General features: G+C 47.9%; 1 protein-coding gene across 2 annotated transcripts in view; it reads right to left on the reverse strand.

Moving 5' to 3' along the window:
- The window catches only part of IL1RAPL2 (interleukin 1 receptor accessory protein like 2), a 563,242-nt gene extending 540,090 nt beyond the window's left edge, over window positions 1–23,152 (reverse strand). The window contains exons 1-2 of one of the 2 annotated variants that reach the window (XM_034782544.1): window positions 22,353–23,152; window positions 14,516–14,568 (exon numbers count right to left, since the gene is read on the reverse strand). The gene's annotated coding sequence lies outside the window, so the exon portion shown is untranslated. The remainder of the gene's footprint in view (window positions 1–14,515; window positions 14,569–22,352) is intronic. The other variant, XM_034782543.1, reaches the window with a different exon arrangement.
- Window positions 23,153–27,082: the final 3,930 nt, after the last annotated feature.

The raw sequence follows: 27,082 nt of genomic DNA on the forward strand, positions 1-27,082 counted from the left end.
GTTGCAGGGCACCTCTTAGCCATAACCTAATGAGCACACCCCACATCACAACAAGGAATGGGCTTCTGCCCTCCACAAATGCAACACACAACAGATTATCACAATGTAATGCACCTCAGTGCTGCTCCCACCCATCCCCACACATACTGCAACTCTATCTGTGCGAACATGGCCAATGCTGCAATGAAGTTTTGGCATTGTACCGGAAGAGAGGGTAATGCTCTGGGCATACATTGCCTGACCTGTTATTGCAATCACCAAAAACTTCAGGATTAGGTCCCTTGTCATTTCAACACTGCAGTAGCAACAAAACATAAGTTCTGTTTGTAGCACCCGGAGTGCAGTATTGTACACAGGGGAAGGGACAAAGGGATCCAGCTTGTTAATTTTAATTACTCCAAATATCATTCATGTTTTGGGTAAGCCAAGTGGCCTAGAGCGAAGGGAGCTCACTAATGACACCTGTTGGTGAAGAGGGGGAAGAGCAGGTGGATAGAGGCTCCATAAGGGGGAAATGATTGAATGGGCCAGGCTGTATTTGCATTTTGGTTCTGATACAGTTTGGGGGCACGTTAATCAAAATGCAGCTAAGTTTTAAGTTTGGGGGGTAATTAAATTCCATTATCCCAGTCAGGTAACAAAAGCACATGAGAACTGCACCAAGCATACCTGGGGTGAGGAGTCAAAACCGCCATCTGGCATAGCTGGGCAGCAGAGCCTGGACAAAGGTAGACAGCCGGGGACCTGGTGACTCTGTCCAAGGTCCAATACGTCACTGTCCCTCTCTGAAGGCATTATGAAAAGGAAGCTTTTGTCAAGAGGTAGCTGATGGTGCAGGGGCAGCCGTGAAGTCTGAGGCAGCTTTTGCTGAAGCCACAGAGGACAGCAGCACAGCTGAAGAACTCCAGTGAGGTCCTCCCATCACTACCACAGGGTTAAGTGGTGGATCCCCCAGAGCAGGCCAGGCAGCTTTTCCCTTACAGGCTGGAGAGGGACCTGCCTGAATGCTGCCAGTCCAGACAACAAAGTGGGGGTACAGTGGAGAAGGAGCACACTACTGGATTGGATGCTCTTCCCGTGAGTGGAGGATGAGTTTAAGCCAAGACACCTGGGGGTTGGGAGTCTTAATATACAGTTGATTATTGGCTTTCCCAAGTTTATTCTGTGTCCCCTCCTTCCCCCTCCTCTCCAGATAATTGTCTGTTTCATGCACTGACTCAGAGCTTGTGAGTGGGGAGGTATCAGCTACGACGGATTCCCAAGAGAATATTTAGTTTTTCCCCAGATTTCTGGGTGGGGACTAGAGACAAAGTTATCGGAAGGAACCCTTAGATAGTTTGAACCTGGCCCTTTTGGCTGAGACTCCACCGCCTGGCAAGGGGGGGGGGGGGATTGTTGCTATCAGAAATGTTCACATTATTCAGTGTGATTAGAGGGGACGGGCAAACCTGCCTCCCTCTTCTCAATTAAGTCAGTATAGAATAATTTCGCCTCTCCCCCCTCCCCAATACCATGCGCTGGAACAGACCACAGATTTCAGGCAACTGTCCAATTCAGAGTTGTAAGCAATGGGCAAGTCCAGGAGAACCAAGCTGCAATGCAGCATAAATACCACCCATTTCCCTGACAAAAATCTCAAATCTAATATTCTGCTCAAAGTCAGCCTACACCCCCTCCTCTGCAGTGAAATGCTCTGTCCTCTCTTCCTAACTCCCCTCCCCCCTTGAAAACACAGGCTAGTGAAATATTCTCTTCTTTTCTTTGAGAATTCCTTCTCCCCAGCGCCAACAATTTCCAGGACTGAAAAAGATCCCCAGAGAAATGATCGGGAAAAGTATTTTAAATGGGGATAGACAATTAATATTCTGTGCAGATGCCTACACTGTTGTCTGTCTATATTGGGCTCCAAGTCCTTGTTTTTCCATAAAATTAGGTTTGTATAAAAATGTAATTTTTAAAACAATATTCGTAACTCCTCTCTTTGTAGTTTGCTTTTCAGCTGCAAAGTGTGATTTGCCGATACTCCAGAGGGCTCTATGGACTCCGGTTTCCCCACAGTAGTTGAGATGTAGAAGGTGCTCATTAAAACAAAACCCCACCTCTTTGGCAGTCTCCAATTGTCAGGTTTTGTTGCTCAGAAGTCTCAGGGAAATAAATTACTGTTTCTTCACACAAAGCGTGAACTGGCAACACTAATTCTTTTGTCTTTTTGCTAGTACTCTAGATAGCGTTTTATGTTCCATTTCTTTTGATGTTATTTTCCTACTTTCTAAGGCTTTTAATTTTAATGAGGAGTTTTCTATCAGGCTGCTCCTCTCCTTTTGCTACCTCAAACTTTGAGCTGCCTCTCACTTATTGCTGATTTCCTGTGTCACACTGTCTTCTATAATGGACTGCAGACCACAGGCCTCTCTTTATATACACACCTGAGCCTTGCCAGCAAGGATGAGGGAATGGAAGAAGAGGGAGAAAGAGAAGAGAGCACACAAAAAAAGCCACCACACACTGACACAGTATGTGTGCTAATTTCAAATCCCAGATCTCCAGCTGTCCTTGGTAGGAGTCATGCAGGGTTCTTTGTTCTGTTGCTCCATGAACACTGAATAAGATTTCATTTTTGCCTAATTCAGTGTGCATCTTCAACATCTTCACCAGCCTCTCAAGTCCTCTAAATATCACATGACTAATTCCATAGCACAGTTTGGATTCAGATTTCGTACATCTGTATTTGAAGATTCCTGTCACCGTTGCTGCACTGGGCTCAGTCTCTCGACTAAGTTATCATCCGACAAACTCAGATTCTTTTTCCAGCTATGAACGTTTAAGGCTAAAATTAGAACCAAGATGGCTTGTGGCTCCAGGAGTGTGCTACTTGCAAGCATGCAGTGACTACAACGATAATGCAGAGTTACAGGATAAAGAATCACTACAAACTAAATGGCGTAATAGTGGCAATGATTACTCAGTAACACAAGCGGGCAAGAACACATCACATCGATGCTCTGGGTGTCGCACTGGCTCCACATCCAGATCTGGCTCCATTTCAAGAGCAGGGTGCAAATCTTTAAAGGACTCTTTTTAAAGGCCAGGAGTAGGGATTTGGAGATGGGGAGCAAAAGCTTTACAACCCCTTAATTCAGTGATCTTGCATAGTGCTGGCTGAGCATGTCCTCCATGAAATCACTGAGTGTTTGAGAAGATCTCAGCACTGAGCTATTGGTCCATGCAAGTGTTATTTCAAAGTAAGTGTATTGCAACAGGGCTCCCGCATTGGTATTGGGCTGGATTCTGGGGCAGATTAGTCCCTTTTTTGGCAGAGAACTCTTCAGCACATGTATCAAGCAAACGTGTTCCTCTAATGCGAGTTTATTCTTTCCCCTTCCTTGTGGATTTTGAGTTGACCTTTACTTGAAAGCAAACAACTTGAGTCTAGTTCTGCTCTCGGTTATACCAGGGCAACCCAACCAACCTGGTTGCGGCTGCTCCTGCATCACAGAGCGCAGAATTTTGCGCCTAGAATTTCAGCTCTCGGGCATGACAATTGATGAAGAGATATCCTCGTTACAGGTGGGTGCGAGCCACAGAGTTCAGACAAAGACCTAGACCCAAGCTTCCACAAATTCCAAATTTTCAGACTTCATACAGGGCCATCTCTATTCCTCGCCAAGCCTTCCCACCAGTCACTTAACTACCTTTGAAGACTCTAGCTAGTAGCTCTTATTCCTTTAAAAAAAAAAAAAACATCAAAAAACACCCTCTATTACTAGAATACTACAATCAGTACCTGTGGCAAACACACCCCAGTATGCCCCTCCTATTGCAGCACCTCTTACGTCAGTTTCTCCCATCTTCTTTGGGCTCACTCCAGCCATAGGAGGGAGCTAGCCCTCCAGGCACACCACTTTACAGCATCTCACCCCTTCTGGAGCTTCACATCCTTTGTTGAAGTCCAATGAAAATATACACACACAAAAACCCAAACCTGCAGCCTGGCTAGGCAAAGCGGGCTGCCTCTTCCTCGCAAGTGCACCTCATTTACTAGAGTTTGTTCCCATGCTTGTCTCAGGCTCCTGTCCTTCAACGTCCCCACTGTCCAGAGACTGGCACGCTCCTCCCCTCACTCAGGACTCAGACAGGTTACAGCTCCTCAAGGACCCTGTCTCCAGTCAGGTTGCCAGCTCACCCCAGAGTAGCCTGTCTGCTCTGTTTCCTCCTTTCAGCTACTTACTAGACACTCTCCCAGGTCTTGCTTCCCCTGACTTGGCTCACCCAGTTCTTATGGAAAGGCAGCTAGCCCTGCTCTCCCCCAGGTGGCCTTCATTTCTAATCAGTCCAGCCCCACCTCCAGGTGGAAGCAGGCAGGTTAATTGATCTTTTAATCCCATAACAACCCTTTCATACCATGTGTGACGGGAACACCACATCACAGTACTACAGAAGTGGTAATGCTGCCTACCTGGAAGCTCTGCCTATGTGGGTTTTAGTATCAGACTTTCCATAGGCTACCTCTTCAGTCTTCCAGTCAGGAAGAGGTTCATCCCAAGTTTCATGCTGGTTTCTAAAGCTCTCTCTGCTCAGCTGGAAACAGAGGCTCAAGTAACTTCTGTGAAATACCATGTGCCTAACAGCTCATGCAGAATCCTTAGACTTGCCTCTCCTAGCACTTCCCTATCCATTTGCCTGTTTCTGTGACATGCCCTCTTCCTCCACCCCTTACCACATGTCTGCTTATTCACAGAATAGTCTATTGCTCTCCACCCACTTCCAGCCTCAGAAATCCGGACAGATAAGGTCATCTGAGATCCAAAGTTCATTTTAAGCGAGGATGGGTGAAAGAGTCATTCAGTGCCAACTGGCATTGACCTCGGGGGGAGTTTCATACTAGTAAGAGATTAATAGGAACTGCAGGCTGCAACCTTACGGGGGGGGAGAGGGAGGGAGAAAAACCTTTTTAATATCCACCTCTCAATCTCCTCCACCCCTGCCTCTACTCTCACCACACACACACACACACACACACACACACACACACACACACACAGACACACACCCCCATCCCTACCTTCCTAACACTCTCCACTGCCTGCTGTGTGAATGTCCTTCACTAGTTATAAGTTAGGAGACCCCACTAGCTCAAGGCCAAGATGTGTTTATGTTGAATGCCCATTTTGAGACTTGTTTGCTCAGCATTTTCTGAAAAATTAGAGCCCCTGGGCGCCCAAAATTAGGTTAGAAAACCTCAGCTCAAGACTCCATCTCTCAGCCCAGATGGATTCTTTCCAATTCCCCTGCCCTCAGGATTCACGAATATAATTCACGGACACTTCAGGCCCAGTTCTTCCACCACAGGGGAAGAATTACACTCCCCACACAATCAGCCTCACCACATTCACTTGGATTTTTAACTCGAGCAATGCTGGCCCTGACCACACACTCAATATTTGTCTCGCAATTAATCATGCTGCCATTAAAAGGCTGCTGCTTGTCCATGACTAGAGCTGCAGTTTGTGGCAGCCTGAAGAGGTTCTTTACCTTAGTTACACTGTAAATGTCTTTAAAAAAATGGATTGAATGAGACAATGTAGTCATGACTGTGTTCCTATAAAGGAACAAGTGCTGTTAACATTTCTAATTTACCTCAGGCATAAAATTTAACAGCAAAGGTCAAATTTAAACCATTTCTCCGGAACACTAAAAACAGCCCTTGACAGCTCTTTAGGATCTCCCATCCCTTAACCTACCACATGTGACATCGGTGTGAAATCCAGCTCATGCCTCTTTCATGAACACGGCTACTTACTTGTATGAACGCACCAGGAAGCATGAAACCCCATGTACAAGTCACGATTCACATTTATTTTTGTTTTTTGATTTTTTTACATTAAATTGATGTTCCTTAGGGCAGTAGAAAAACCTATGTAGAATAGATGAGATTTCTGTGGGTGTTTTGAATGTGCCAGGACTGTAGGATCGGGGCACCTAAGTCTATTCCTGGGGCCTCTCTGTTAGGTGACACTAGGATGGTAGCAGAGGCTGTGATAGTCAGTATGAGCTCAATCCTGCCACGTGCTGAGCACGCCAGCCCCAAGCATGCAATTGCTCACGTGCTTAATATTAAGCACATGCTTAAGTACTTTGCGGATCAGACTCAGCATCTGGCAGAATCAAGCCCTATTGGAGTAGCACACCAATGAGAATTAGTGTCCATCTGTATTCAGCAGCCTCATTAGAAGTCACCTCTATATTCGTTATAGCTAAGTCCCGTCTCTTCTCTACCTTGAGGAACGCTACAAGCCATGAGTGACTCCACTTCCACCTTGTGCCCCTTTAGCCAAGGATGAAGTACCGAAAGATTTGCAGTGCATGAGTCTAGTACTTCCTGCCTCTGCCACTCAATTTGCATTTGAAATCTGTGGTAAGATTAATAATTATTCACACAGGAGGACTCAGGGGATTAGCAATCAGCTAAGGAACATGTCACTTCTCCGTGGCTAGTATGAATCCTTGCAAATGAATAGCACTGTAGTTTGCTAAGCTAATGTGTGTTGCTGCCACCCCAAGCGCTCTCTTGATATCTTTTAGTGTTTCTTCCTCACATTTGGAGAGGGGGAGCCTTTCTGAAGCAAAGAGGAACAGTAAGTCACATTTTACTCTATCAACTTGGGTTGAGGCCTGTGAATTTTCAGAGACCTGAACAAAAGCTAATTTGGATTTTAACTCAGGGGGGAAAAAAAACAGTTGCCATGTTTGACAGCAGCTTGCCAAGTACCAGTGTTGCAAAAACCCCTTTAAAAAAAAAAAAAAAAAAACAACGAGGTAGGAAGACATGCATCGAAGGCAGCATAATTGCTTAAGTAGCTCTTCAGAAATGATCAAAGCTAAGGTGGCTCTTGTACCTTGGGGGGAGGGATAGCTCAGCGATTTGAGCATTGGCTTATTAAACCCAGGGTTGAGAGTTCAATCCTTGAAGGGGCCACTTAGGGATCTGGGGCAAAATCAGTACTTGGTCTTGCTAGTGAAGGCAGGGGGCTGGACTCAATCACCTTTCAAGGTCCCTTCCAGTTCTAGGAGATGGGATATCTCCATTAATTTATTTATTTTTTTATTTTATTTGTATCCTGAAGGCCATCCTCCTAGTGCCGGATTCAGAGTCCATTCATGCCATTGGTCTTTCCATTGACTCGGATGGGCTTTGGATTATGCCCTTGATTTGGAGAAAAGCGGGTGGACACACTGGTCACATGGCTAATGCCTCCTTTGCAGAACGATGCTGATCTTCAGACCAAAGGGACATCGTGCATGACATTTTATGAAAGAAGAGGGATGGGGAAGGGAAGAAGCAAAATAAGGGAGCAGGAAGTAGTTAGGCAGAGAGATTCCTTTACCCAACTGCCCCCCGGGGTTTGTTATGAAACAAGTGCCTTCCTAGTTGAGAGAGGTTTGAGGGAATGCTGTCCAGTCCTGCAGGCCCTAACGCAACCAAAATTACTCCTTTGGCTTTAGGAGGACTCCTCATAGGAACAAGGGCTATTCATGTGAGCCAAGGCTTGCTGGATTGTGCCTTGATGATTTTAAGAACCCAGGTAATAAGAACTGCCTCCCAACTGCAAAGAGCAGACGTGGCTTTAGTCATACTAAAGCATCAATACAAACCTACAGGATGAGCAAAACTGTTGGATTATACTCCACAGGGAAAGCCCTGAGGGTGTTGATGGGACAGTGTTGTGACCTGATGGCTGTCTATTACAGCCTGCATTTACAGCAATGATGGAAAATCATTAAAAAAAAAAAAGATTAACATTCCAAATACTTAAGGACTCCGGTGATCCTGGCATGAAAATACTAATGTTAACATGTCTGCCCATTATAGGCTCTTGCTAGAATATTTTAGGAAAGTCTCAGGCAATAGCCCTGAGCAGTTCTTCTGAACGTGTCAGCAAAACTAATAAAAGAAACCAACCCACCTTGTATTGCAACTAGACACAGTGCTGAGAGCTCATCGTACAGATAGGGCTCCATTCACTTCAGTAAGAAAGTGAAATGTGATCAAAGTTTGCCATATGGCATTTAGGTCTCCGAATTCAACTTCTTGCTCCCCAGTTCTGCTCTTCTCCACTTGTTTCCAGACCCTGTAGCACTTGAAGCTGCAGAAAAGCAGCTAATTGGGGGGGTAGTGGGGGACACATTACTCACTTCCAATGGCTGTGACATCGATTAGACTCCACTGAGCTCCACAGAGAGCTACTGTTCTGTCATGTATTCATTTGATTTTCCAGCAATCTGTGGCCTTTGCATGTCCTAACTATAACCCTTTTCCCCAGCTGTCACAAGTTAGAGACGTGCTCGTCCTGTGTCGCTGCTTTTAAATTTGAATCCAACCATTTTATAGACATTCAAACTGAAATATAGGATTGTGGGAGGAACATTATGGTTGTACGTCAAGCACTCCTGGTTTACGAGGTCAACAAAATGCACCTATTAATTTACAGCCTTGTGTTCAGAGTGGAAGCTATTAATATTCTACATACATTTACTGCTGCAAAACGTGGCTTAATCAATACAGTACCTCAGGCAACATGAAATACTGTAAGCAATGTAAAAGGAGGATTTTCAGACCCAGAGATTTTAAGACCACTGATGGGGTGTCATAGAATCATAAAATATCAGGGTTGGAAGGGACCTCAGGAAGTCATCTAGTCCAACCCACTGCTCAAAGCAGGACCAATTCCCAACTAAATCATCCCAGCCAGGGCTTTGTCAAGCCTGACCTTAAAAACCTCTAAGGAAGGAGATTCCATCACCTCCCTGCTTGGCAGGTCAAAGGTATTTAGAAACTAGCCAGAGCATGCTGAGGGTAGACTTAGGCCTGGTCTACACTACGAGTTTAGGTTGAATTTAGCAGCGTTAAATCGAATTAAGCCTGGACAGGTCCACACGACGAAGCCCTTTTTTTCGACTTAAAGGGCCCTTTAAACCGGTTTCTTTACTCCACCTCCGACGAGGGGATTAGCGCTAAAATCGGCCTTTGCGGGTCGGATTTGGGGTAGTGTGGACGGAATTCAATGTTATTGGCCTCTGGGAGCTATCCCATAGTGCTTCATTGTGACCGCTCTGGACAGCACTCTCAACTCAGATGCACTGACCAGGTAGACAGGAAAAGCTCTGCGAACTTTTGAATTTCATTTCCTGTTTGCCCAGCGTGGCGAGCACAGGTGACCACGCAGAGCTCATCAGCACAGGTAACCATGATGGAGTCCCAGGATCGCAAAAGAGCTCCAGCATGGACAGAACGGGAGGTACGGGATCTGCTCGCCATATGGGGAGATGAATCAGTGCTAGCTGAACTCCGTAGCAGTAAACGAAATGGCAAAATATTAGAAAAAGTCTCAAAGGCCATGAAAGACAGAGGCCATAACAGGGACGCACAGAAGTGCCACGTGAAAATTAAGGAGCTAAAGCAAGCCTACCACAAAGCCAGAGAGGCAAACGGATGATCCGGGGCAGAGCCGCAAACATGCCACTTCTACACGAAGCTGCATGCCGTGCTAGGGGGTGCAGCCACCACTACCCCAACCATGTGCTTTGACTCCATCAATGGAGAATCATGCAACAGGGAAGCGGGTTCGGAGTAAGAGGAAGATGATGATGAAGACAATGAAGATAGCTCACAGCAAGGAAGCAGAGAAACCGGTTTCCCCAACAGCCAGGATATGTTTATCATCCTGGACCTGGAACCAGTAACCCCCGAACTCACCCAAGGCATCCTCCCAGACCCTGAGGGCGCACAAGGGACCTCTGGTGAGTGTACCTTTGTAAATATTATACATGGTTTAAAAGCAAGCGTGTTTAATGATTAATTTGCCCTGGCAATCATGGCCAGTACAGCTACTGGAAAAGTCTGTTAACGTGTACGGGGATGGAGCGGAAATCCTCCAGGGGACATCTCCAGAAAGCTCTCCTTCATGTACTCCCAAAGCCTTTGCAAAAGGTTTCTGGGGAGGGCTGCCTTATCCCGTCCGTCATGGTAAGACACTTTACCACGCCAGGCCAGTAGCACATAGTCTGGAATCATTGCATAACAAAGCATGGCAGCGTATGGTCCCGGTGTTTGCTGGCATGCAGACAACATCCATTCCTTATCTCTCTGTTATCCTCAGGAGAGTGATATCATTCATGGTCACCTGGTTGAAATGGGGTGATTTTATTAAGGGGACGTTCAGAGGTGCTCGTTCCTGCTCAGCTGAACAGAAATGTTCCCCGCTGTTAGCCACGTGGTAGGGGTGAACTGATCATCCCAGACAATTGGGTGGGGGGGGGGGGTAGTTGGGTTTGTGCTGCATGTTAACCCAGAAACCGCAGCCCTTCCTTTTACATTGCAAACTCATTTTAAATGGCCAACCCAATGGGTGCTTCGTATGGGAAATGAGGGCGCTACTGTTTGAAACCATTCCCACATGTTAAGAAGGTTAAAGCCAAAAGACTGTGGCTTACCATGGCTGCCTGCAAGCCGAAATCTGTTGCCTGGCACTGCGTGAGTGATCTCTCACACCAAACCGGCAGGCCCTCAATACAAGAAGAAAAATGTGACCTTGTAACGAAAGCACACGTGCTGTGTAATGTGAACAGCAAAATTTAATGTGAAAGAGTGTACCCATTGTTCTCTAAAATGTGTCTTTTTTTTAACCACCTCTCCCTTCTCCTCCACCAGCTGCAAATGTTTCTCCTTCACCGAGACTAGTGAAGATTAGAAGGAGAAAATGGCGGACTCGGGATGATACATTCTCAGAGCTCCAGATGTCCTCCCACGCTGACAGAGCACAACAGAATGCGTGGAGGCAGTCAATGTCAGAGTGCAAAAAAAGCACAATATGAACGAGAGGAGAGGTGGCGGGCTGAAGAGGATAGGTGGCGTCAGCTTGCTGACAGAAGGCAAGAGTCGATGCTCCGGCTGCTGGAGCATCAAACTGATATGCTCCAGTGTATGGTTGAGCTGCAGGAAAGGCAGCAGGAGCAGAGAGCACCCCTGCAGCTCCTTTGTAACCAACAGCCCTCCTCCCCAAGTCCCATTGCCTCCTCACTCAGACGCCCAAGAACGCGGTGGGGGGCCTCCGGCCACCCAGTCACTCCACCCCAGAAGATTGCCCGAGCATCAGAAGGCTGGCCTCCAATAAGTGTTAAAGTTTTAAACTGCAGTGTGTCCTTTTCCTTCCCCCCTCCCCCACCCCTCCTGGGCTACCTTGGCAGTTATCCCCCTAGTTGTGTGATGAATTAATAAAGAATGCATGAATGTGAAGTAACAATGACTTTATTGCCTCTGCAAGCGGTGCTCGAAGGGGGGAAGGGAGGGTGGTTAGTTTACAGGGAAGTAGAGTGAACTGGAGGGGATGGGGGCGGAGGGCTCATCAAGGAGAAACAAACAGTTTCACACTGTAGCCTGGCCAGTGACAAAACTCGTTTTCAAAGCTTCTCTGATGCGCACCGTGCCCTGCTGTACTCTTCTAACTGGTGTCTGGCTGCACGTAATCAGCGGCCAGGCAATTTACCTCAACCTCCCACCCCCCCATAAATGTCTCCCCCACTCTCACAGATAGTGTGAAGCACACAGCAAGCAGCAACAACAATTGGAATATTGACTTCGCTGAGGTCTATCCAAGTGAGTAAACTGCGCCAGCGTGCTTTTAAATGTCCAAATGCACATTCCACCACCATTCGGCACTTGCTCAGCCTATAGTTGAACAGGTCCTGACTCCTGTCCAGGCTGCCTGTGTACGGCTTCATGAGCCATGGCATTAAGGGGTAGGCTGGGTCCCCAAGGATAACGATAGGAATTTCAACATCCCCAACGGTTATTTTCTGGTCGGGAAGAAATTCCCTTCCTCCAGCTTTTGAAACAGACCAGAGTTCCTGAAGACGCGAGCATCATGTACCTTTCCCAGCCATCCCACGTTGATGTTAGTGAAACGTCCCTTGTGATCCACCAGGGCTTGCAGCAGCATTGAAAAGTACCCCTTGCGGTTTATGTACTCGGTGGCTTGGTGCTCCGGTGACAAGATAGAGATATGGGTTCTGTCTATCGCCCCACCACAGTTTGGGAATCCCATTGCAGCAAAGACATCCACTATGACCTGCATGTTTCCCAGAGTCACTACCCTTGATATCAGCAGGCCTTTGATTGCGTTGGCTACTTGGATCACAGCAGCCCACACAGTAGATTTGCCCACTCCAAATTGATTCCCAACTGACCAGTAGCTGTCTGGCATTGCAAGCTTCCACAGGGCTATCGCCACTCGCTTCTCAACTGTGAGGGCTGCTCCCATCCTGGTATTCTGGCGCTTCGGGGCAGGGGAAAGCAAGTCACAAAGTTCCATGAAAGTGCCCTTACGCATGCGAAAGTTTCGCAGCCACTGGGAATCGTCCCACACCTGCAACACGATGCGGTCCCACCAGTCTGTGCTTGTTTCCCGGGCCCAGAATCGGCATTTCACCGCATGAACCTGCCCCAGTAACACCATGATTTGCACATTGCTGGGCCTGTACTTTGTGAGAGGTCTATGTCCATGTCAATTTTCTCATCACTCTCGTCGCCGTGCTGCAATCGCCTCCTCGGCTGGTCCGGGTTTCGCCTTGGCATGTCCTGGCTCTGCATATACTCCAGGACAATGCACGTGGTGTTCATAGTGCTCATAATTGCCATGGTGATCTGCGCGGGCTCCATGATCCCAGTGCTATGGTGTCTGGGCTGAAAAAAGGTGCGAAACTATTGTCTGACGGAGGGAGGGAGGGGTGATGACATGGCTTACAAGTACAGGGAATTAAAATCAACAAAGGTGGCTATGCATCAGGGAGAAACACAAACAACTGTCATCCAGAATGGCCCCCCCAAAGATTGAACTCAAAACCCTGGGTTTAGCAGGCCATTGATTTCACGGAGGGAGGGGGAAGCAAATGAATACAGAACAAATATGGTCCATCTATTTTTTACATCTTAAGCTGGCAGCAGACGGTGCAGCATGACTGATAGCCATTGGCATCTTCTGGGTGCTTGGCAGAAGATGCTGTACTACGACTGCTAGCCATCATCGTCAAGACAGTTCAATAGGACTGCCAGCAGGACTGAGTCTCCAGGAGACAAAACATGTCTGCCCAGGTGCCTCTGATCGAACTCACTGAGGAATACAACGATGACGGATATCAGTCATAATACACCATCTACTGCCAAAAGGCAAGGAGCTGCTGCTGTATAGCAATGCAGTACCACGTCTGCCGGCACCCAGACAGCCGATGATGGCTACCAGTCATACTGCACCGTCTACTGCCAAAAGGTAATTAGCTGCTGCTGTGTAGCAATGCAGTACCACGTCTGCCAGCACCCAGATAACATATGGTGACGGTGAGCTGAGCTGAGCGGGCTCTGTGCTTGCCGTGGTATGTTGTCTGCACAGGTAACCCAGGTAAAAAGGCGCGAATCAATTGTCTGCCGTTGCTCTGATGAAGGGGGAGGGGCCTGACGACATGTACCCAGAACCCCCAGCGACACTGTTTTTGCATCATTCAGGCATTGGGATCTCAACCCAGAATTTCAATGGGCAATGGAGACTGCAGGAACTGTGGGATAGCTACCCACAGTGCAACGCTCCAGAAGTCGACGCTAGCCTCAGTACTATGGACGCGGTCCACCGACTTAATGCACTTAGAGCATTTTATGGGGGACACACACAATGGACTGTATAAAACCGATTTCTATAAAACCGGCTTCTATAAATTCAACCTAATTTCATAGTGTAGATATACCCATAGAGCTAGTCTACATTAGAAGAGTTACTAATATAACTATGTCAGTTAGGGGATGTGACTTCTTACCAGTCTAGTTATATGGTATAAGCCCTAGCGTGGAGGTAGTTACACTGTATAAAGTCACCTTATACTGGTATATCTCATTTCAGTTCCCAAACCAGAATAGAATATACCAGTATAACTGCAGTCACACCGTGGGTGGGGGGGGAGGGAGAGAGAGAGAGGTGGAGGGGATAGGTGAAACAGCAAGACTGTTTAGTGTAGACAAGCTCTTGGAGAATCATCCTAGGAAAGTAGACTTCCTAAGCCCCAAGAGCCACCTATGGGCCATATGCTACACTCATACTAGGCCATCGCCCTCTACAGGAGCAGAGGAGTTCTGCTCAAGATGACTGGCTGTGTGACTTCGTGGGGGGCGGGGGAGGAGGAAGAAGAGGTATCCAGATAAGCGTTCTTAGACTTTAGTATTATCATGGCCTGGCCTTTCTGAAAGCCCACAGCTTTGGCCTAATTTGGTCCCCTTGAAGCCAGTGACCCATTGAAGCCATCGACTGCAACAGGAGCAGAGGTAAGCACCTTTGAAAATCCTACCCATGCCCAACGTTCTCTCTGCTAGAATTTCAGAAACAAAGGGAGCAGAATTTTCACATTAAAGGGACAAATCCAGGGTCAAGTCCCTGATCTGGAGCAGAATCTTCTACATCCAAGAAGAATCTCTTACCTCCCAGTCAAGAGAGGGACAGGGTGTCTCCAGAATCCTTCCAGATGAAAACTCTGTTGAAATCGATATGTCTCCATGAAACATTTCATTTTTAATGAGACAACATATTTCAATTAAAAAAATTGTCAAAAAGATTCCGACCAGCCTCCTGGCCCTCCAGTCTCCTTCACAGCCCCAAAACTGCCCTCTCCCTTGAAGGGAGGAATAGCAGGAAATACCATCAGGAGACCCCTACAGAGCTCCCCCCATCCCCCATCTCCCTCTCATTAACACTGCCACAGAAAAAAATAACCCGGCCCTTGGTCTTGATGCAAACAAGGCCTCTAGAGACTTAAGTGGGCATTTCACCTGTGGCAATTAATGCTTAGGAAAACACTGGAGGTGAAGCCCTGACACTACTGGGGTCAATGAAAAGATTTCCATCAATTTCAATGGGGCCAGGATTTCTCAGTCAGTTTTTAAAGAAAGGGACAGTCTATTTTTTAAATCAACCAGCCTGAAAAGCAAGTGCCATCCAACTGCTTCCTTGTATCACGGTACAGACAATTCAGATGCTGACTTTCCCTCACAGCTCTAAAAAAGACTTCCAGATAAACAGCTTAATGTAAAGTCGCGTTGTCTGAGGAGAGCTTAGAAACAATACCGGTTCTGGTTGCTCTTAAAGACTGTTTTATAGCGGTTCATGATTTAGCATTCCTTGATATTTTCAAATTTCAGCTTCAGTTTGAAGTGAAATTATTCAGCGCTCAAATGTACTAGAGTGTGAGTAAATCCCATACATTATAGATGCTTTATTTGTACTACACTCAGTAATGCCCAACTCAGAAGTAATTATGTGCTGTTCACATGGAGTTTTGTACTCAGGATGGGTCTAGCTAAGTCTTCCCTGAACAGAATGTATTGTTCATGAACCACCTTTTCTATGTCCACACGTGAAGTGCACAGGCAAATAGACATGGAGGAGAAAAGGGGATTTAGCAACAATAGGCTCCATTTGGGCAAGATGTACCTAAGCTCTTCTCAAGGGCACAGGCAAAAGGATGTTCCTACAGATCCCTGGATCTGATCCTGCTTTCTTTAGGGAATTGGGCATTTTAGGCTGGAATTTTTACTGGAGCGGTCACAAGCACTCGCACGAGCGTCAGGAAAGAAGAGGATTAACCCACTAGCTTGCTAGAATCAGACTAAGGGTATGTCTACATTACCCGCAGCGATCGATCCAGCAGGGATCGATTTATCGCGTCTAGTCTAGACGCGATAAATCGATCCCCGAGCGCTCTCCCGTCGACTCCTGTACTCCAGCTCGGCGAGAGGTGCAGGTGGAGTCGACGGGGGAGCGGCAGCAGTCGACTCCCCACGGTGAAGACACCACGTTAAGTCGATCTAAGTACGTTGACTTCAGCTACGTTATTCACGTAGCTGAAGTTGAGTAACTTAGATCAGTCCCCCCACCCCTATAAACCCTGTAGACCAGGGCTAAGGGTGTGTCTACACTGTAAGTGAAGGAGTGATGGTAGCACAGGTAGGCAGACCTGGGCTAACTTTCATCTAGCCAACACAAGTAACAACAGCAGCATAGACATGGCAGTTCAAGCTTCAGCCCAGGCTAGCAACCATAGTATATACCCCCAGGGTCCCAGCATGCTTGTACTCCGATTGCCAGCGTATGCTGTAGTCTGTGCTGCCAAATCTACGCTACTATTACCACCCATGCTTGCTAGATTAAAGCAAAGGCTGGTGTACCTATTGTTAGCATATAGCTATCCAGGCCTGTCTGTAAAGGCCTATAATTAAGAATTTAGGTGTATTCTCATCACTTAGCTAGTTACAGGGGTATAAAAACAAAGAATCAAAATCACAGTCCGCCTGTGTATGGACCTTCTCTCATTATGACAGTCTGTGCTTTGGCTAAGCAAAAACAGAAGCAGCAGGGGCAGCCGTAAGCTGAGAAGCGTACGGTCACATCCTCACATCCCAAACCAGTCACACTGAAATAAGGTCATATTAGGCTGTTAAGAAGGCAATCCCATCTAACACCTCCAGATGAAGAAACAGATCTTAAGACGTTTAAAGAAAACTTAGTTTGATAGCTTTCTGTCTGGCAAGAACTCATTTATCAATAGTTGTGGTTGTGAAACCTTCATTTCTTTATTGTTTTGTCTGTCTGGTCCCCACTCTTCCATTGTTAATCTGTATGGTCTCTGTCTGGTACATCAATTGTTCCGTCTGCTGTATAATTAATTTTGCTAGGTGTAAGGTAATTAGGGTAGTGGGATATAATTGGTTAGAGAATTATGTTACAGTATGTTAGGATTGGTTAGTTAAATGTCACTCAAATGATTGGTTAAGGTATAGCTGAGAATATTACTATATAAACTGGGGTCAAACAGGAAGTAGGAAAATTGGAATCATGCCTGCTGGAAATTAACCCCAATAAATGTCTGCACTTCGGACTTCTGGTCTTTTGCTGCTTGCTGTCTGCGTGACGAGACCCAGGGAAGTGGGAGGGTGACAGGAAAGCCCTCTAACACCTCCAATCACACCTTTGCTTGCAGCGTGGACATTCCTAAGGAGTCAAGTCCTGGCATTAAACCACTGGCCATGCTAAAGCAGTGTAGGTGACTCGGCTAGAATTCTTTCCCCAGCTGCAGCAGCCCCCCCCATCCTTACCCTCTCTGGCTCCTGTGCCAACACAGCTGGCTGGGAGCCATAGCCCCACCCTCACCCACTCCATCCTGCTCCTTTACGGGTGCACAATGCCTGCATTCTACATGAGGATTACGACTGCCCCTTATACACGAGGGCTGTTCCTTGTGCCGCTTCCCCCACCTGTCCTCTCAAGTACTGGCACATTCAAACCAGGATTTCTAAGTCCAGATGAGATAGAACCTTGTTCATCGCTTGCCAAGACCCTCGTTCATAGCTACGGTGCAGCAGTACAGAGTCAAGCCCCTCTTGTTCCGCTGCACCCAATAAGATTGGAAACCTGCTACCAGAAGCTTTCCCTGGGATATACCTGGAGATTTCTAGTGTGTGCATGCACAGACACCACAGCCAACCCCCAAGAGCAAAGCGTTGGTGCTGAAAAGCCAACTACAGAGGAGCCAATATTTTTGCATTGATGGAATACTTACAAAATGAAGGAGCACTTTCACTCCAGAGCTAATGAGAAGGCACTATTAGTTGGAGGAGTTCCTCAGGAAGATTACACGTACCGGCCAGAGTTCTTCCCCCCACTAAATGCCAATTGCTAACAGTTTGGTGAAGTCAAGGTCCTCCGAAGTTACCAAATAATCTGTGAAAATCCAAATGGTTCCACCAAATATTCACACTAAAGAATCAGCAGTAGAAATAGAAATCCCTGTGCAATAGAAATCCCTGGCTGGGATGATTTAGTTGGGGATTGGGTCTGCTTTAAGCAGGGGGTTGGACTAGATGACCTCCTGAGGTCCCTTCCAATCCTGATATTCTAGGATTCTATGAATTTCCAGAGATCAGTCTCTGTGCACCTACCAATGCTCATCTCAGATTACAGCCCATCTACCCAGCATTAGGGCAGAGTCAGAAGGAGTGGGACCTAATCAATCCCATTTTAAAATGTGGGGTTTGGGTGGGAGCAGAGATGAGGCTTGGGAAACGAGAAATATAACAGCCATTTTCAAATGACAGCGGGACGAGAGACTGCAGGTGAAATCCTGGATTCCTTTGATGTACTGTACCCCGAGAGACCTTTGGGCCCAACCCTGCATTACTGTTCGGCATCATGCATCCCTGGGCCCATCACAAGGGCAGCATTTTGCACAAATGCAAATAACTCCATGTGATTCAAGGCAAAGGAGAATGAGGCTGCTCACCCTCATCTGTGCTCACTTACAGCCCACACCTTCAAGGCACTGCACCTATTAAAGTTCTGGGCTTCTGCCCACCCACATCTAAAAGGCCTCTCCCCCCAGCTGAAGGGGAGGAGCCACCAAACCCTGCCTCACAGCCAACTCAGATGGTGCATGGGGCAGGGGACCAGGGAAGCTCACAGGAGAGAGGCTGAATGGTACGGTCCCAAGGGCTGGGCTGAGGAGCAGGCGGGGAGCACCCTTCTGCAGGATCCATTCAAGAAAAATGCAAGAGGTGGGCAGTAGGACCGCCCTCACCTCCTGGAGCCTGTGATGGGATGAGCCCCATGCACAAGCGGAGTGCCACAGGGTTCCCCCATCCCCCAACTGTAATCCAGGAGGTCTCCAATCCTGGTGGCGCCAGCCTCTGGTGCACCGAGGGAGATTCTACCACCTGCATACTGAGATGGGGGTTGTATAGCAGAGGTCCTGCAGGAGGTTTTGCCCCTCAGTGGCTACCTAGTCACCAAGACTAGCTCCCAGGCCCTGAGGAGGTCAAGGTGCTGCAGTTGCAGGAGCAAGCCCAGACACCTCGGAATCACATTACCATACAAGAACCGTTATAGGTCTCAACATGCTACCAGCTCTGATTGCTTTTCCTTTCTGAAAATAGACCAGGAAGGCTAAAGGGCTTTCAATACACACACACACACACACACAACCTTCCACTCAATATCCTTATTTAAAGGCTTTCTTTAGCTGCTGGCTTAGGCCACCAATAACAGCTAGAAAGGATCTGACTTGGAGTGTAGGGCTGGTCTCTGCTTGTTCATTTGTACATGACAGTCTCACTTTCTCCTTAATGAGAGCGAGATGCAAGTTGCAGCCTGGTGACACGGAGGGACTCAGAGGAGCAGAGAAATCAGTATAAAGACTACGGCTCCTCCTGTGCAGAGAGAAGCCAGTCTGGAAGGGGAGGGGATAGGAGATAAATAAAACTCCCAAGGAGTTACTCCTACCCAGGACTCTGCTGATTTTCTATCCACTAGCATCCCACCCGGGACCTTCCACTTCTGAAGAGGTAGAAAAATGCAGGAGAGAGACTATTTTTGTTCACTTACAAGTAACTTCTCACTGTCCTCAACCTCTCCTCAGCCAGACACTTGTTTTATGCAGGTTTAGCTCAGTCAGATTAGATAGCCCAAAATCTACATAATACCTGAAACCTCAGCACCCCCGAGCTTCTCCCCAGCTAACTTTGGAGGAGAACTTGACTCATTTCAAGCCAGCATCTTCCCAACTTCACCCCCTGCCTCAGGTCTGGCATTAGCCAAATTAGTCACACCAGTCAGCAGGTGCCTTCTCCCAGGCTTAGCTGTTCCTATAGTTCCTACCTCAGGTCTGCTCAGCCCATCCACTAGATCCTCTCAAGAGAGATGCCCCTCCCTACTTTCTTTATGTCCAGATAGGGAAACAAGCCACCTGCTTTCAAGGTTAAGGTGTTTCAAGAAGATACTGCTAGCCTATTACACCCACATTTTATCATTGCTTATAAATTAAAGTCCTTTCAAAGTGCTTATAGTGACAGTGCTCCTGTGAACACACGTACAGGGCCTGAGCCAAAGCCAATTGACTTCAATGAGAGCCTTTTCATGGGTTTCCAGGGTGTCTTTATTGTCCTTTCCTCTCTCCCTCATCCTTAGAGCATTGTCTTGCATTCCAGTGAGTTCAGACCGAGCGGTCGATTTCCAGGGAATGCAGGCTCAGAGTCGAGAAGGAAAGCCACAGCTAACACACACACAGTGCATTCCAATCACTCATACAAAGGAATTCCGTGCACCTTAATTTTTTAAGAAGCTAAGAGCAAACGGGACAATTTGATGCTGCAAAGCAGGACTGAAAGAATGAGTTCCCCTTAGAAAGCATTGGAAGTCAAGGTTTTCCTAGACGTTGTAACATGAGGTATCAGTTTTGGCCCAGTGAACACTTGTTAGGTTAGCCCGCGCAATACACAGAGATGTTATGTTCTAGGATTTACCCTTTGAAACACACTGATTTCCAGGCTTTCTATTGGCCAGGTATCCTACTTTACATCACCAAATGGGGTCCCGCTTGGAAGCATCAATAGTGACAGGCCCCACCAGCCACATGCACGCAGGGCCCAATGCAAAGCCTATTGAATTCAATGGGAGTCTTTTCAATGACTTCAAAAGGCTTTGGATTAGGTCCAATGAAGACACAGAAGCACTGACAGGTGTTAGCCCACCTGATTAGTGATTTTGGGTGCCCCAAATTTCCACATACACACTGAAGACACTTGAAGGGGCCTGATTTCCAGAAGGGTGGGGGTCATAATTCTGAAAGCCAGGCCCCTTTCAGGCATCTCCTCTCCCCCTCCCCGCCCCCCCCCAAAAAATTACTGCTCACTTTTGAAAACCCTGGCTGAGTCTTCTTTGCCTGTTAAGCACAGTCATGGTGCTAAATCACTAGCCTCTCACTAGTGATTTAGGCTTCCCTTGGAGATATGAATGTTTTTAAGTGTTTCCGTCGCTAAGGGGCCTGAGCCTGAAAGGTACCATGTACCTGCAGCTCCCATACCTAGCAGGATTAGACTCTTTGCTGTTATACTAAGGGGGGGGGATATTTTAAGCCACCCACCCACCGGTCCATCTTGACTCCACGAGACAAAAGAAGGAACTGATCTATGTAGTTACCAGCTGCTTTTAAAGCACAGCTCAAGCCCCACAACCCTTCTTGGAGGATTTAGAAGGAAGTGGGAGGACTGTCGTTAACCCAGAATAGAAAACACAGGCGTTGAGCAGAGACTCTGGGTTTTTTTTTTTATTGAAAGAACGGCGCTCTAGAGGGATGGCCATGTGCTACGTGGGGCAGGGATCTATTTATAGGGGAGATTCCCCACCCGCCTGAACCGCCTGTTTCCTCAAGAGTTCAATAACTTCCCAGCTGGTGAACATTTTCCTCTCTGGGGTTTGCATCAGCATTTCATGAACATATTGCCATGTGCTATTTACCTTGGGCGGCAGCTTCCAGGCTTGTGGTGCCTGCCGCTACCTAAGTCATTAGGGATACAGTAATGGATCAGGGCCCCAAGCCAAAGCCCATTGAAGTCAATACAAAAATTAATTGATTACAGCGGGCGTTGGATCTAGAGGAGATGGTTAAAAATTACTCCAGTATATACACAGGCACGTATACACACATTCATAACATCTCAAATGAAATATTTTCTTGGTGCTATTCTTACAAAGGAAAAATGGGGGTGGGGGGAGAATAAGGAACACGGGGGCAGGCCAGCCTAACAGAGGTGCCTTTTTCCAGACACTTTTCCCCCCCACTCTCAGCCTCACAGCCAGACTTTAGAACAAACTTTGCTGAGAGCCCATCTCCAGTCATGCCCCTAATCAATGGCAGAAATCACTGTTCTTCAATCCTCAGAGCAGCAGATTTATTGGCAGCATCAGTGACCCAGTCACTAACTTCACTATTCAACTCTCCCCCCTTTTGGGGTGGTGGTGGGGAATAAAAAGAGTGAGGGGGAGAGAAAAGATCAGCGTGGATCACAGGAGAGCAGATCACCCCTGCCCACAAGGGGGTTGTTTGCCCTGCTTTGGGTTTGACTTGGCGGTCCACATATTGGGAGGGGGAGAAAAGAGAACTTTTCCTCTCTCTTTTTGGAAAGGTTTAGATCAGCATTAATAGCCCCTTAAGCAGTGGGGGGGGGGGGGAAATAGTCCCTCCCTTAAGTGAGGGGGGCAAACCAAAGCCATTATTCTGTGGAGGGAGAGGTATTTTTAAAATTAAAAAGCTTCTAAAGCAATTTTGCAGCGGCGGGAGGGGGGGGGAGAATTTGTATTACCCCCTTAGAAACAAAACGACTCCGCCCACCTGCTCATAAAGTTTGAAGGGGAACCATTCAACAGGGGGCTCCTACCAAAACAAACCCCCATGCCCTGGTGTAGAGCCCAGCACGAGTGCATGCAGCTTACCTCCTCCCGCACAGCGCACCGGGGAGTTAGCCAGGGAGCTCACAAGCACAGGTCCATGCTCGAGGGGGGTTTGCTCCCCTACTAACCATCCAAAATCACTTCAGGCGCCCACCCCTCAGGAAACCCTGCCCACCCTCCCCAGCTCGCTCGAGACAGTCCTCGGCTTGGTGCTGGAGAGCAGCTTCCCCCACCAGCCAGGGCAAGGGCAGGAGCTGCTGGAAAAACTCCCCCGGGCGGAGCAAATGCCTGGAGTTGCAGCGTCCTTGATTTCACTCCGATCACCTGGGCTGCCTCCGCGGCTGCTCGTTACAAGGCTGTGAGCGTGGCTAGGGCAGCGGAGTTAGGAGCGCATCCCACAGGCGCCTTCTCGCCCCGACAGCCGCAGAACCAGCAGGGCAGCTTCCCTTTGGAGAGAGAGATTCAAGAGGGGGGCGGCTGCTTCGCTTCTCAGGCTGTTGGTTAAACTGGAGCAGCAACAGGCGGGGCTGGGGGGTTACATTGGAAAGCCTCTTAACTGCCCTGCTCGAGTGCCCGGACTTGCTTCGAGAAACCAATGAGCCAGGGAAGAGCTCTCCTGAGTGGCTCTGGTCTCGTCACATTCCTGTACCCTCCCTGCGAGCTCCTCCAGTCCCACTCACTCCCACACTGGCTGTGTCATCTCCCCAGCCCGCCTCCTTCCAACGGGAAGATGAAGAAACCAAGTCACCCCGCCTTGGCTAGGCTGCCCCCTTTGATCTGGGAGTTCAGGTGAGGAGAGAGGGGTGTCCAGCCCAGAAATCCCGGCTTTAAACAGCTCTCCCCTATTCCCCCAGCCAAAAATGTCATTTCACTTACTTACCTTTCAGGGTTAGGAAAGTGCGAGGCTGCAGCGCCGCCTAGCGGCCAAGGGAGAGATCGCCTGGTTCTCGACCTGGAGTCAGGCTCAGCTGAGGTGGCTTCCTTCCCCATTGGGAGCCATGTAATCTTGCAAGCCTGCTCTTCACTCAGCATTAAAGCCCTTGCGTGTTAAATAAACACCGGAATGGCTGTAGAGTTTCCCTTTTTGCAGGAGGGGAGCAGCCCCTCTCTCCCGTACAATGGTTAGAAAGCCAGGGCTTCCCTTCCAGTCAGGTCTGGCAGGACGACTGGTTTAAAATAAATAAATTAATGGAGATATCCTATCTCCTAGAAGTGGAAAGGACCTTGAAAGGTCATCGAGTCCAGCCCCCTGCCTTCACTAGCAGGACCAAGTACAGATTTTGCCCTAGAGCCCTAAGTGGCCCCCTCGAGGATTGAACTCACAACCCTGGGTTTAGCAGGCCAGTGCTCAAACCACTGAGCTATCCCTCCTTGTTAATTTCAGGATGAGCCTCCTTAGATATCAAACCCAGCACTGAGAGTAGCCGGGGGTATCTGATCAGGCACTTTTGCCCAGGGAGCAGCTGAGGGTAACTCACTGGAGCCTGACACGTGTCTGTGCAGAGCAGGGCTTGGAGGAATCAGAAGCAGGGGGTGGTCACAGATGACCAGGCAAAGGTAGACGATGACCAGGGGAAGAGTGGGTGACTAGCATATGAGAAGCTGACAGGTGCAGAGCTGATTAATGCATTGAACAGGAGCGCTCCTTTCCCGGGTCAGCTCCTGGGTTCGTTCCAGCATCCCGAGGTGGTTTCATCATATCCCCTTGTTTCTTTCCTGCCCGGATCAGTCTTTTTTCCTCCCCCAGCGTGAGTGTGTGACACATGTGAATGGGGAGCGACAGCCTTCTTCACTGATGTGTACGAAGTGGGGTGGCCACTAAACTCTGAGTTAGTACACCTGTGATTTTTGATAATTTTGTTTTAATTATTGTTTTAAGTAAAACGAGAGGAAATGTGAACCTGCAAATTAGGTGTTTACTGAAAACAAGTGGTTCTGCAGGCCCATGTTTTTGATGGAGCATAGAGTCATGAAATAAACAGATGAAGACTTTTTCCATCACATTAATGTCCTTACCTCCTCCCCCCTAATGACTTTAAGCAGGATTTAAGGACTGAAGTGGGAAAAGGGAAATTGCCATAATAGAGTTAAACTTTCAGAGACAAGGCAGGTGAGGTAATATCTCTTCTTGGACCAACTTCTGTTGGTGAGAGAGACAAGCTTGGGAACTTACATAGAGCTCTGCTTCAGGTCTGGGAAATGTACTAGAGAGTCACAGCTAAGAGGTGTTTGAATGGTCCCTTGAAATATGCATTAACTACCTCTGCTAAACAATCTGTTCCAGCCTGTATTTAGCTGTGACACGAAGTAGGTTTCCCAGACCTGAAGAAGAGCTCTGTGTCAGCTCCATAGCGTGTCTCTCTCACCAACAGATGTTGGTCCAATAGAAGATATTACCTCACCCAGCTTGTCTCTCTACTATCCTGGGACCAACACGGCTACAACAACCCTGCGCTAAACTTTCAGTGTCACATCTCAGCAATAATTCAGGCTGAGTTCAGCGAGAAAGGCACTTGGACATAAAATCAGTTCGATGTTTCCAAGCAGGTGGGAAGGAAATATTCTGATTTCTATGTGAAGCAAGCTCGATCTTTCCCACCCAGCCTCAGCTCCTGGGCTTCCTATCGCTATAACTGCATAAGGGGCTTGCAAGAAGGTTTTTTGGTTTAAATTCTAACAACTCCTGAAACAAACAGCGGGAGCTGAGGATGATGGTGTCATTTAGTGAATGCAGGTCATGCTGGGCACCTTCCCCTCGCTGTCATCCTACCTGACCAGGTGTAACCTGGATTCGGAGACCTGGTTCAGAAAGTAACTGATGGAAGAACAGAGTTTATACCTAGGGAAGGATTAATAATAAGCTCCCCTAAATGGATAAATGATAAGGCAAAAAACCATTATTAAACCCTGTCAGGGAATCAGTCAGCCAGCTAAAGAGAAAATGTGCTGGTTCTGTGAGCAGCTATGTAATGCTGGAGCCTTTGCTGGCTGGACCTGCTGTCTCCTAGTTTGCAGTGCAGTGCAGGACATCATTGAAGTCAATGGCCAAAGTCCCATTGCCTCCAATGGGAGCAGCATCCGTCCCATGGCTTTTAAGGCACTAACTTCAGAGGGTCCCCCTGCATTGGAACAATCAGTCTCAGGGTCCTGTGACTCCCAGGGCCTGATCCTGCAGCCCCTAACCAGGCAGAGCGCCCTGTGATTTACTCACCCCAGCACTGCAGGATTGGTCCAGGCTCAATGGCATGGGCAGGAAGCCCACAGTGGAGGCAGTTGTTGGGGTACTTGGTACATTGCATCGCTCCCACCCCCATTACACTGCCGAGCTTCCCTGTGACTTTAGGCTAGGTAAGAAAGCCATAAAGGGGAAGGGGAGAACCCAGTAATAAATCAGATGTGAGGGGCAAGGGGCGCCCATACATGCTCTCTGCAGAGCATGCTGCTTGCTCTGGCATTAGCCTTAAAGAGGGAATCTGGAGAGTTCTGTGTCCCAGGGGCACTTGCTTGTTACCATCTGTACACTGGCAAGCACAGCAGGGAGCAGCGACCAAGGGGAATAAACCGCGGAGGGTGCAATGCAGGGTTGGGGAGTGGGGCTCTTAAACAGCAGGAGACTCATCACTCTGGAAAACACTGAGGGACACCCCTAGCTCCGCAGAGAATCCATCCGCAATTAACTCAGAGTAAACTCAGCTCTAAGGAGGGTGAGCCACCGCCAGTGAGTCTTTCCACTAAAATATTGCCTATATTTGTGCTATACTAAAACCTGGACTTGGGTCCCACATTGCTCTTTACTAGACACTAGGGAGCAACAGAGGCTGGCATGGTAGAATTTTATTTTGTAATTAAACATTTAACTCAGCCCTGTTTGATCAGGAAGACTTTTTATTCATTGTGACAGACATTGCAACCCCACGTATCTCTTCAGGGCTCACCGCATTACATTTATGAGTGGTTTATGTCTGACTGTGTTCTACTCCAGGGGGGAGGGTGACCACAGCTCTTACATGAACTAAAACAGGAGGGAGTGATAACCCCTGAGCTAGTAAACAACTCCAGAGAAATTCCACCTCTTGTGGTGGTTCAAGCTGGATTTTCCAGAGAGTATGAGACAAAGAAAGGGACTATCATATAAAAGGATGAGCTTGAACCTTCCTTCTGACCCACCAACCACACAGGACCTTCTGTCTAAGGAGCCCCCCCACACACACACACACTTTGAGGAAGAGTTGGAGAGACTTTGGTCTATTAGGGCCCCATAAGACCGAGGATGGCACCTATGTTTAGTGTCTCTGTTAGTTGTTTTTTTATGTGATGCTTTAACCTTAAGAATAAAGGTGCTTAGAAAGAGCTGTGTGGTAACTTATAACTGTGGGCAATACACTGTTCATGGCCATTGGAGAGAGAAAGCAACGCACTGGCACCTTGGGGATATCACAGTATAAGGCAGGGCATAAACCCCCACCCTCTGCTCAGAAGGGAGGGGGACAAGGGGCCCTTTCTGGAGACAGGTGATGGCTGGAGATCTAAGCACTCCTAGAGTGGACCATGGAGGGAGGGGATGGAGGTGCCATTACCCTGAAGCTCTGACATTCATAGCACAGGAAACAAAGTTGGGAGGAAGGCTGGGCTCCTGGTTAAGACAGTAGTTTAGGAGTGAGGATTGTGGGAGGGGGGTTCTGTTCCTAGCTCTGCCCCATTATATGAGGTGTTAATTTTGCTGTTCCCTGGTCTCCCTTCCAGGGGTATTGAGTAACTGAATGCACGAACAT

The sequence above is a fragment of the Trachemys scripta genome, chromosome 9 (assembly GCF_013100865.1).
Source record: "Trachemys scripta elegans isolate TJP31775 chromosome 9, CAS_Tse_1.0, whole genome shotgun sequence".
NCBI lineage: Eukaryota > Metazoa > Chordata > Testudines > Emydidae > Trachemys > Trachemys scripta.